The 10,994-nt window shown below is 42.9% G+C and overlaps 1 protein-coding gene across 1 annotated transcript in view; it reads left to right on the top strand.

Annotated features, from left to right (window-relative positions):
* Positions 1 to 1,871: 1,871 nt before the first annotated feature.
* Positions 1,872 to 10,994, top strand: part of LOC126469914 (juvenile hormone epoxide hydrolase 1-like) — a 53,315-nt gene continuing 44,192 nt past the window's right edge. Inside the window, exon 1 of the mRNA XM_050097294.1 lies at positions 1,872 to 2,025. The gene's annotated coding sequence lies outside the window, so the exon portion shown is untranslated. The remainder of the gene's footprint in view (positions 2,026 to 10,994) is intronic.

Raw genomic sequence — 10,994 nt, 5'->3', positions numbered from 1 at the left:
AAACCGGTAAAGACAAGAGACAAGCAAGACAGTACACATTTCTTCAATCCTTAGGTTCCAGCATTTTTTCTGTCTAATCTTGTAACAGCTTAAAACGACGTGCTTTCGTTTCTGCAAAAGAATTTTCTACTCCATCAAAGTTCTTGCTACATTAAAAATCAAAATGTCGTTGTCTAATACTGAAAAAGCTGTTAATACGAATAGTGGTTTCTCAATCTGATTACATCTATATTGTCACAATCTGCTAGATAAAACGAAATAGACCATTCCAATATTGCAGAAAATTGTAACACACGCCAAACTAGCGATACTGTTTGGCAGAAATGATCATCTTTATCTATGTTGTTTACATAAACAAGACTACAGAATATAATTCACGAAGTGCCAATATTAAATGTCTATGAGGCCTACAATAAGAAAAAAGTTTTATGTTAGGAAATAGTTTCAAATTTCATTCAAAGGCTCCAGTTTCTCAAGAATGAGATCGAAAAGTAGTAACAGTACGAAATTTTTATATACGTTTGGGACTGTCATATTCTTCCATATAATTTGTGTGATAGCCTTGTTTCTTCTCCTTCCTCGTCCTAACAAACAAGCTTGTCGTCACTAATTCTGTAGCTATCCGTACCACTGTCAAAACGTTTCTCCGGTTAACTTCACTAACTCTGCCAGAATCACCAGTTCAGTTATCCCGCGTTTGTTCTCCGGTCAGGCGTTATTACGTGTTTGTATAGCGCGTTTTCCACGCCATAAGCGGCTGCTCACGGGAGACTATACAACTGGCCCTTAGTAGTGTCGCTATATGGCAAAAATTTTCTGTCAAAATTTCATTTTCTTGGATACAGCGAGGAGATATTCCTTTTGATGATGATGTTTGGTTTGTGGGGCGCTCAACTGCGCGGTTATCAGCGCCCGTACAAATTCCCAACCTTTCCTCAGCCCAGTCTCATCACTTACATGAAAAATGATGAAATGATGAGGACAACACAAACACCCAGTCATCTCGAGGCAGCTGAAAATCCCTGATCCCGCCGGGAATCGAAACCAGGATCCGTGCTCGGGAAGCGAGAACGCGACCGCCAGACCACAATTTCCTGTTATTTGTTTGTTTCCACCCTGGTAGCCTGAATCTAGGAATTTCGCTAGTAATTATATGAACGCTTATCATTCGCACACCAAATCAACCTCATAAACAGACTGCGATTGACATTCACCCGTTCGGGTTTATTCGGCTCAACTCGTATGGCCGTGTCCCCTTTTGTCTGCGGGAAAGTTTATAATTTTTCTGTATGTGGTTGGGATTCCCCTGGCAATGACACCACATACACAAAGCACACGTTCATAAATCAAATTATGATTCGTTCAGAAATCAACTTAGAATGTGTTCAAAAATGTTCAAAAACCAACAGGAATGCGTTTCAAACTCATATGAGTAATCGATTAACCAACCTGCGCTGGATGCTAGGCCATTTGTGAAACAAGATATTTTTTTCAAGAATATGAATTTGGCGTCCATGAAATTGCTACCAGGGGCAGATAGCCAGATTTGTGCCCCCCCTCCCCCCCCCCCCCCCCCACCTCTAGATACGGGCCTACGTAGACAGATCTAGCTACGAATTCCAAAAAGACGCATGCTCCGTGGTTGCCACAACGTGAATCATTGCAAATGGCCTGCTGCACGTCGGCAGACAACGTGACTGTGTCCACTGTTGACCGTAAATCTGGATGACTGGATTATTTTATGTCGGGCGTAAGAAAACTTTGTGAGCGCAGTTTTGTGTGTCTCCAGTGACACCTTCCAGCGCGGATGGCGCGTCACTTCCGTCGCGTCACGCTACGTCGCAAGTACTGCAGTCGTCAGGGGCAGCGTGCAGCTGTTACGGAGCTGCCAGTGTGCTCACGTGCTCAGTCGACGCCAAGGCGCCAGCCACCAGTCAGTTGCCGGCTGCCAGCTGTGTCTCTCGGAGTTGCCTAGTCGAGAGGACGGCAACAGGGTTTTCCACAGCACTGTGGCGAGTTTTTACGGTAAGTGGACAACGGTCTGGCAATTAGTCAGAGTACTCCCGGTGCCAAACTGGGAAAACAACGAACTAATGTGGATGTTATCAAGATGGGCAACAGACCGAGCAAACTTGTTTTTCTTCGACAAGAATCAAAAGGATTTCACATTACATAACTGGTTTCGTCTAGACAGTCGTCGTCAACAAACTAAAACTCCAGAAGTGTGTGCTACAAGTCGTGACGTAACGTTCCAGTTGTATTATCAGGCCGGACGGGGTGGCCGAGCGGTTCTAGGCGCTACAGTCTGGAACCGCGCGACCGCTGCGGTCGCAGGTTCGAATCCTGCCTCGGGCATGGATGTGTGTGATGTCCTTAAGTTAGTTAGGTTTAAGTAGTTCTAAGTTCTAGGAGACTGATGACCTCGGCAGTTAAGTCCCATAGTGCTCAGGGCCATTTGATTTGTATTCTCAGCATGGCGAGAATACAACGGGAGCGTCTCCATCACCACTTTTGCAGCGTGTGCTTTTAGGCTGCTGCCGATTCCTGGATGGTTGTCGAAGAAAATTAAAAGAAAACAGCCTCTCACAATCTCCGAATTTTTTGCCAAACAAAGCTTGTATGTCAAATTAAGATCCTAAAAGAGGAAGATGACAAGCCGAGGAAGCACACTAAGGTCCGCCAGTCGTATTCCGGATTGACAAAACCACCTTGCACTGGGCTTTCAATATTCGACATCACAGAAAGGGACGGTATTCGTTGTGCAGCCAGTTTCTTAATTAAATTGACAAAGACGAGGATATTACAGAAATCAGACGTATTCACGAAACCTGTAAGTCCAAAGTAAGAAAAACACTTGTAACAAACATAACAACCACAATAAACGTGTTAATTATAGACTCAGCTACTAATTAAGGGATAGGCGATATTTGAAGTATCTATTTAAATACTAGTGTTACACATTCGTACTCTTTATGCAAATAATGCGTTGCACGCAGGGCCTCTTTAAATTTGTGTAGGAGAAGATTCACCAACAGAAAAGCCAGCTTTCAGCATTCACCTCGTTTTGGGAGCAATGGGAAATCTTCAGCTATTAACATAATACTTTTCTTCTTGCTCTTAAAATTTTAGTAATTTTAAACCAGACTGCTTGCTAGGGTGGGGTGTTATTACCGCGCCTGCAGAACTTGCGCTGCTCAGCAACGTCCCACCAGTTGGTTGCGGCAGCCGTGACTCCGCAACAGCTCCATCCGGGCAGGTTCTAATTCGCAGGTGGTACGAATTCGTTCTTCCGGTAACAGTTAACAGGGTCAGAGTGAAGAGCTTTTCCCCTTCGCAAACAGTTCCACAGTAACAACGCAGAATCTTCATTATTTGGATTTGCAGCTCATTGTGTTTACCGTGTTTGCAGTTAAAATTGTAGGATGTGAGGTCCGCAAGTTACGCAAAACACCGTTTTTTCCAAGTACCCAAACATGTTTCAGCACCACTGTGCCATAATCAGTGGGTTTCCGTTTTATTTAATCTGTAATGTGAACATTTTTACTAAATGATTACAAACTTATGTGGATATTTAGTTCAAACAATAATTCGTTTCTTGTTGTTAATACCTTTACACTAGGTGTGCATGATTTTTCAGGACCACTTGTGTATTACTTATTACAGGTAACTTGTCATCTGCAACCAAACGATGTTGATCAGAAATATTGTTGGGAGTTTTACAAATGTTGACCCAAATATCTGCGGAAAAAATTAATATTTGGGTCAACATTTGTAAAACTCTAATTTCTCTCTCTCTCTCTCTCTCACTCAAACCTCACCCTATGGGGAGAGAGGGACAGTTTTAGTTTTAACGAATCAAAATTAACGAAGGAAACAAGTATTTTTTATTTATCCGTAACTATTTTCCACACAAAAATGAGAACATGGATTTTCTTGAATTACAGCGCCATCTGCCAAGTATCTAAACAAATGTTTAAGACAAAATGTACGTAGCTTTTTAATGTAGAATCCGATTCTGCAATAAAAAATGGAGGTTCCCATTTGAAATTTCAAAATTGCCACCCATCGCACCCCCGGGGGGCTGGGGTGGCGGACTAATTTTAGCACCAGCAGATGTCCCCCTCGAATATAATCAACTTTGGATTCCACACATTTTTTCGTGTGAAGCTTATTTTTCGAGTTATTCTGGTTTGTCAACTTAAAATTTACACCTTGTATACTACATGAAAGTGAAGTATGGAAATTTCACATTGAAATGTGTGCGCAGTTTCGTGCAGTTGTAAAAAAAAAAGGAACGAAATAAGCGGAAATCTACTTATTTATGACAATAGTTTTCTGTAAGACACGAGACTTCTTAGATCGCACAGCGCGATATTTGTGATCAACCTTTGTTTCAAAGCCTGTATGAGAACCTGTTACGAAATGCGCTGTCACGGTTACATATCTATCATTATTTTTTGACGTCCATGTGTCTTTGGCCAAGCAGTAATAATGAGTTCTCGTACAGTATTTATTCACTTTCTACCCTCTCGTTTCGTGTTTTGCAGGTTTCAGTGTTGTTCACGTTCTACGTGCAACCTATTAAATAAATAATAGGTTTTGGGAATCAGTTATCTGGTTCAAATTGGCAGCATAATCAGTAATCCCAATTTAAACGAAAATCATGGAATATTAACGACCCAAAAAGAGTCGACCCAAACTTGTTATTAGTAAGGTAGGAATCAAGATCACAGAGAAGGATCTTTTACCATATATCCCTGAATAAAAATTGACGATATTCGTAAGGGCAAATTGCAAACAAAAGAGCACCAAGTTGAGATTCATTGGGAATCTACGGGAAACCACTAAGTCGCGGACGTACCGCTTGAAATAAGAAAACGTAGCTTAAGTAACAACAGGCTATATGTAGGTTACAGAACACTTGTCATTAAAGATTATTTATAAATGACGAAGTCTATTAAAGCATAGTTTACCTGTAACCAAGAGTATGAACACCACCAATTTGGGTCATGCCGCAAAGCAACGCAGTGAAGTGAAATCTATTTGTACCCAACTTTGGGATGACAGCTATGAACTAACTATTCCAGCAGGATCTTCCTCTTGTGTTTACACTCAGTAAACGTCTGGTGAAAAGTTATTCTGCTCATGGAATGAAGTTTGAGACGTTCAAACTTCTAATGCAAAGATAAATTCTATGCACTGACTATGGCCGCTAATAAATCCCGCAGCATATCTCTGACAAACTCTTGCGTAAACACAAATCCCCTGCAAAACGAACACTTGATTTGGTATGGCTCACAAAACTACTAATTCGGTACAGTGTCACAATTCTGGCCTTGTGACATGGCCAGGTATCGTGAAGGAAGATGTTAACGGGGACTACGTCAAGCATAAAGAGAAGCAGGTGGTCCGTAGCCATTACGGTGCCATCGATTACGATCACAGGTCCCATGGAAACCCAGGCACAATACTGTCCATAACAACTCTGGCGCATTGCACCTTTGCGAGGACGGCAGCGTATCAGCACGCGGTCATCAACTTGGTTTAATAAGAAACGTGATTTATTAGGTGACACGTTTCCATCGATCCACGATCCAGTCTCGAATTTATCGTGGAGTGAACATGCCAACATAAAGGGGTCGCCTGGTGCGGGGCCCCATGTTCGACGGTGTGCGCTGAACGATGTGCTCCGGAACACTTGTGTCAACAACGGCATTATACTCTGTTGCCAGACCTGCCATGGATCGATGCCTATCCTGCTTAACAGAGTTGGCAAGCCTCCGACCTCTAAGTTCTGTGAGGAGGCGTGGAGGTCCAGCACCTTGTCGCCTACTCGTTCTTTCACCATTCTTCAATCTGTTGACGCCCGCGACAGTCGTACGCGAACAGCCGACCAGCTTCGCTCGTTTGCGGGCACCGGGCCATAACGATCTGCCGTTTGTCAAAGTCGCTTATGTCAGTAGGTTTCTCCACTTGCGGTCCTTATCACAGACGGAATTGTTCCCCACTCGTCCCTGTTCGGCTAACATTCTTTCGTTGCCGCCTCGCATGCCCCCAACGCCATCAGTGGTGAAAATGTTTTGGTTCATCAGCGTTTGTGGATCTCAGACTTATGCAGGCATTACAGTCTAGAAATGAAGACGCCACTGTTGGGAAACGTTTAGAAAAACCAGGTTACGAGCTCCTCTGACGTGCATCTAAACACAGAAAAATATCCGCAAATGTCGTAACACCCTAAATTATAACTCGCATACATGTCTGCCAGACGTCTACCCAGGAAAACTAACAGATGGAGTCGACCTTAAGGGAATCTGAGGGTTTCGAGGGGATCCGACAGCTCTCCAGAATCGAAGAGGTCGCAGTATTAAAAGGGCATTTGGACACAAGATACGAAATGTACCGGGTGATCAAAAAGTCAGTATAAATTTGAAAACTGAATAAATCACGGAATAATGTAGATAGAGAGGTAAAAACTGACACACATGCTTGGAATGACAAGGGGTTTTATTAGAACCAAAAAAAATACAAACGTTCAAAAAATGTCCGAGAGATGGCGCTCATCTGATCAGAATAGCAATAATTAGCATAACAAAGTAAGACAAAGCAAAGATGATGTTCTTTACAGGAAATGCTCAATATGTCCACCATCATTCCTTAACAATAGCTGTTGTCGAGGAATAATGTGAACAGCACTGTAAAGCATGTCCGGAGTTATGGTGAGGCATTGGCGTCGGAAGTTGTCTTTCAGCATCCCTAGAGATGTCGATCGATCACGATACACTTGCGACTTCAGGTAATCCGAAAGCCAATAATCGCACGGACTGAGTGAGGTCTGGGGACCTGGGAGGCCAAGCATGACGAAAGTGGCGGCTGAGCACACGATCATCACCAAATGACGCGCGCAATAGATCTTTCTCGGGTCTAGCAATATGGGGTGTTTTTTTTTTGGTTCTAATAAAACCCCATGTCAACCCAAGCATATGTGTCAATTTTTACCTCTCTATCTACATTATTCCGTGGTTTATTAAGTTTTCAAATTTATACTGACTTTTTGATCACCCGGTATATTCCAGGGCAGATGATATCACCTATCCCGCTCCGGAGACGGTGTACAGAATTTAGCTGAAGCCTATGAAACTCCCTGCCAGTAAAATTGAGATGATGGATCTATTTGTTTCGGTACATGAACATTTTGGCACTGAAATCATTTACAGCAAATTTGAGACTAAGTATGGCAGAACGGCTTTTAGCCCACAAGAATCATGCTGTTTAACGTGAAAATGTCTCGTATATTAAAACAGCTGAAAAGGATACACATACCACTACTCAGCCCTAAGCGCAGCATACTGATTATGTGTGAAGTCAGGTAGTTGGATGAGGAGATGGGATTCGACGTAATGTCTTTACAGGAGCCATATACCAAGCAAGGCAACATCCAACTCTATAAGAAACTGCACAAGTCATCACTACAGGGAAACCTCCAGTGTCAAAGATAATAGTTCATAATAAAGCCCTGAGGGCTGTGAGAATAACACAGGTCTGTGCTGATTCTGATTATGCTCTTGTGGTAGAATTAAGCCTTCCTTTCGTCACATGCCTTTTTTGTAAATAAAGTACTTTCAGGTCAACGATGAATCAGTATTAATTTAAGAAATCTAAGGCGTATCTGCGAAGCTCTACACGAAATGTATGTCATCGTGATGCTGCATGCCAATGACTAATCAGTTTTACGGAACAGCAGCGCGCCAGATGCTTTTGGCCTTGAACGGTTTCACTCGCAATATTTGCCAGATAAATCGCCGGCGTATGGTACACGGGCTGGGGTATCGTTAAATATTGACGTTACCACCACGAACAGCCGTATCTCGTATAGAAAACGAAATGAGAAACAACTTATTAGGTAGGCTAACACATTTTATTGTGCTTGTTGCATGGATGGGCAATAGCAGCAGTGCGTTTCCCAGAGGCCATATCAGAAACGTTCGAAAATGAGACAAATAGACAAATCTCAGTCATGGGTATTCTCTCTCACGTGTTCTGTTCAGTGTTATCTTAGAGAAGGTAATTAGGCAAAGCAGAGAACAGGAGAGGCCTGGAATAAAGGTGGATGGTAATCTGAACTGTCTCGCATAAGCATACTGCAAATCCACGATAGTGATTATATTCCCAACCTCTCGAAACTAACTGCAGGCTGGTCACTCCTTTACGACCTACCCTTTAAACTTCAATTGTGAGCAAAGTTAAGTGGATAAAGCGAAATTACGGCCCTCGGCATAGACCTTAAAGTAGGGAATTAGCATAAATCTGAATGTGATTTACGCCATCTGACTGGACTAATGTACTTGCATTTAATATAATATGATCGAAAGTGACTTCCTGATCACTGATTAATTGCATCTAGCTTGATGTAATGAAGGTACCAAATAGATTAGTTAAATACTCAGATTTATTCACAAACCCATCCGTTAACGACATATAAATTCAACTATGAGAAACGTGACAATCCTGTTTCCAAACTCAGATGTACTTTTAAGTGGACAGCAGCGTTCCTTATTTACCTATGAATTTACTACTTGCTCACTTGAGAATTTACTCTCAAATAAAACACAACGATAATTCCACTCTTTACAACCCAGCAAATTCCTGACAGAAACAGTGACTGGAAGTAGATGACTACCCCAAAAAGTCACTACTCTGCCGGTGCTGAGAATTATGCTCACCGTTAGTATGGCGTTGTTGCACCGTCGTCGACGCCGCAGCAGTGCTGGCCCTTCGTGAAGAAGACGGTGTCAGCGCTCTGTTGCAGCAGCGCGAAGATGTTTCAACCCCAACTGTGGTGCAACGCCAAGACGATCCACCATCTATAACCACCATCCATGCATTCGACCCGGGCGTCTCCGCGACCAAACCGCAAAAGAATGCGGACGCCTCCGTGACCAAACGCCTTCTCTCAAGGTGCTCACTTATGCCCTCCTAATTCCTTCTCAGAAAAACGGTGCTAGCTGCCAATTGCAAAATTAAGAAGTTCTGCTGCCCAATCGTGAGTATTCCCTCTAAGTAGAAAATCTCACCAAAATAGTGCGTCACCTTCAGACGCCAATCGCCATAAGAACATCTTCCCTACTATCAAAAAACAATGACTTCAGAGTCGCGCTCTTGACGTCACACGTTATTATGCCAACCACACGCTCTCCCACATATGCCGTTAGCCTCGCTCCTCAGGGCTCAAGAAATAAAGCAGAATCCGTACGAGACTAGACTTTGTACTTTGTCTCTTTTAGACCACGCTTTCTACAACCGGCAGATGGCTGTCTCCAAAGGAGGTCATCAAAACACAGAAATGTACCCCCGTCTCCGCACTTGACACCGCACTGCTCACCGACCGGACATTAGCCTGTGCAGTGGTATAGGTGGACAGCAGCTGACCGCCCCACAGAATGGGCGTTCCGTCTTCTGTTGTAAGAATTCGCCACCCAGGTGCCCAGTCCTTGCCCCCAGACGGTCCTGTTAGGAAGCTACGTTCCCTGATCGCCATATCAAACGAACATGCTGTTTATTAGCATGCGCACCAGAAACTTCCACAATCCAATGAGCCCACCAAGATGTTAATAAAGGAAAGAAATGACAATTGCATAGAACATCGTACTCCCAGTCAGTGTGAATTCATCTCATCAATAAAGGATCTCGTACCGATGTATCCTGTTTTCGGTCTCTGAATTACAAAATCATTCTCTAATTTTGATGAGAAAGGCATGTAAATTATTTGTTGCGTTTCAAGATGATATAGTACTGCTAAGTGAATCAAACCATGAATTGAAACGGATGTACAAGAAAATGGACGACTGTTCACGGAAGGGTGGGCTAAAAGTTAATAAGTCAAATCGGAGTTCATGCAGTAATGAAGAACACAAGAGCAGGAAGAATTTCTTGAGGTAGATGGCGCGAGGTTTAAGAGAGTTCACCAGTTCAAATACTTGGGATCTTGGATTACTAGTGGGAACAGCATAGAAATGGACATCAAGAAAGGATAGCAGTGGGAATGAAATGTATGTATTCCCTAATGGAGAACTTCAGTTCAAAATCAAGATCAGAAAACACTAAGATGAGAATCGATCACACAGTGATACACCCAGCAGTCATGTACGGTTCAGAAACGTGGAGCATGACCAAACGAGAAAAGGGAAAACTATTAACTTTTGAATGAAGAGCAATAAGGAAAATATGGGGACTGATCTTAGATAAAGAAGAATGGAAGAGGAGGAAGAACGAGGAAATCTACCTCTTGATGCTTCTACAAAAGCTGGAGAGTAAAGAATCCAGTTGGCGGGCCTGTAGTCCGTGTGCTAGAACAAACACAGATGAGGAAGGCACTTGAGGGGAAGCCAATCACCAGACGCCGGCTTGAAAACACCTGGAGGAACAGAGCACAAAACAGAAAGGAATGGAAGTAGTTTGTTCAAGGAGCACATGGTCTGTAGAGTTTGAGATCGCTGGATACGTTTGTATGCGTTGCATTTGATACGAAGTGCAACCTAGGTGGAATATTGAACTAAAACTGCAAAAGACGTGCCGGACGAAACAGCCTGTATCAGATATGTCTGTTTATCTGAGATAATGACTGCTGCGTTGGAGATAAGTACAGGTGTAGCTCCCGTCTTGAACAGTCAGCGCCGGCTTTTCCACATGACAAGCTGTGTGTAGATAGGTAAGCAGCAAGCGTTCCTCACAGCAGCTCGCATTTCAACTGCGAAACTGTTACTTTGTTATTTTTGCGTTGCTAACTAGTTTCTTATAGGGATAGGTAAATTTTTAAGACATTTCTTGATACATTTAGCACTCGTACTCACATTTTACGATCTACTGTAATATATAGTGCACCATAGTTGACTCCATCGCTGCACGGGAATTAATGTTTACAAAAGAAACAACTCAGAAAGAGGCCTCAAATAACACTTGTAAGTCTCTTTGAGGACAAACCTTCATTTTTAATCGTA

Source organism: Schistocerca serialis, chromosome 1, assembly GCF_023864345.2.
Source record: "Schistocerca serialis cubense isolate TAMUIC-IGC-003099 chromosome 1, iqSchSeri2.2, whole genome shotgun sequence".
Taxonomy (NCBI): Eukaryota; Metazoa; Arthropoda; class Insecta; order Orthoptera; family Acrididae; genus Schistocerca; species Schistocerca serialis.
This window is presented reverse-complemented; position numbering and strand designations above follow the sequence as displayed.